The sequence below is a fragment of the Myotis davidii genome, unplaced genomic scaffold (assembly GCF_000327345.1).
Source record: "Myotis davidii unplaced genomic scaffold, ASM32734v1 scaffold947, whole genome shotgun sequence".
Classification (NCBI taxonomy): domain Eukaryota; kingdom Metazoa; phylum Chordata; class Mammalia; order Chiroptera; family Vespertilionidae; genus Myotis; species Myotis davidii.
The window spans coordinates 32,043-33,656 of NW_006297824.1; the positions used below are offsets into that span (position 1 = coordinate 32,043).

At 42.3% G+C, this 1,614-nt stretch overlaps 1 pseudogene; it reads left to right on the top strand.

Moving 5' to 3' along the window:
* The first annotated feature begins 307 nt into the window (after positions 1–307).
* LOC102756804 lies at positions 308–777 on the top strand (annotated as a pseudogene).
* Positions 778–1,614: the final 837 nt, after the last annotated feature.

Genomic DNA, 1,614 nt, shown 5'->3' on the forward strand with positions numbered 1-1,614 from the left:
AAGCAAAGGTCAGACTACCTTGCCCATTGGTGTGAGCAGGATCAATGTTGTTTTAAGCCACTATGTTTGGGGTGATTTGTTACATTGCAATAGATTATCAGAACACAGATTATGGGCAGCTGGCCAATAGGTGGAGGAAATCTTTTGGGGCAGGCTGTTCCGTGTATTGACAAGTACATCATACAAGTGGTAACTGGTCCTATCCATATATAGGGCTGGCCTTTGGCTGAACTATGGAATGAACTTGTTATGAGATATGGTTATTAAGTCTAATGATTTAGTCTTAAATAAATCACAAAGGCCTCCTTCCTCCTTCTGCTTGGGTTCTCAAACAGACCATGGCCCTGAGAGCATGTGGCTTGATCATCTTCCAAAGATGCCTCATTCCTAAGATGAACAATACTTCAGTTGAGTTTTTACTGCTGCAGGCATCAGATGGAATTCATCACTGGAGTCCTCCTAAAGGCCATGTCAAACCAGGAGAAAATGAATTGGAAACAGCCCTGCAGAAGACTCAGGAGGAAGCAGGCCTAAAAGCAAGCCAGCTGACCATGATTGAGGGTTTCAGAAGGGAGCTCAATTATATGGACAGGGAGAAGCCTAAAACAGTCATACTGGTTGGCAGAGGTGAAGGACTATGACATAGAGATCTACCTCTTCCATGAGCACCAAGCTTACTGCTGGCTGGGGCTGGATGAGGCCTGCCAATTGGTACAATTCAAGGGGATGAAGGCAGTGCTCCAAGGATACTAGTTTTTCTGCTCCACAGTGGTCTGAGCTGACTGAAACCGAGTCATTCACCTCAGTAGGATCCTTGAGGGCCATCTGAGATGAATCCATCTTCAGCTCCGGGGACAGTTGTGCTGGTCTTTGGCTCATCATTGCAAAGAGCAGATAGGTTAGTAAGAGGAGAGCAAACAAAAATCTTAGCTTGGCAGAAAGGAAGGCAAAGGAGAGTTAAAAAAAACTACATCCTTGTACCTAATAAACCCAAAGCAGCTTATCTATCTTTTAAAAAAAACAAACAAGCAAACAAAAATAAACCACAAACACAAAATGTTTTTGATAAAAATCGTTGAACAGCATTATACTAAATATTGATTCCCTCCCTGCTAAATCTATTGCTCCCCCATTCCCCATATATCAGAAATGATCATGTTTCATCCAGTTACTCAAGGAAAACATGTAGGGGTCATCTATGAATCTTCCCTTTCTCTGACTCCTCACATCCAGTTCATTAGAAAGTTCTGTTGGCTCTATCTTCAAAATATTCTAAATCTGTTCTCTTCTCCATCCCTACTGTCACTCCTCTAGTCCAAACTATCCGTTTGTCTTATTTGGACTAATTTGAAGTAGACATAAACTTACGTGCCTTCTCAGATTATTTTCCAAACTGCTTCCCATTTCCATATTATGCTGCTGCCATTCCATTTTTTGGCATCCTGCGTGAGCTTTCAGAGCTACAAGGTAGTCTGAGTTGAAACTCTGAACCTGCATGACCTCAATGTTTCCTAAACTATGACCATGACTACCAAGTTATCACTCCATTTCCACACTTGGATAAAATGCCATACCATGGGAATGGGATCTGGCTTTTTGAGAAGTTGCCAAGGG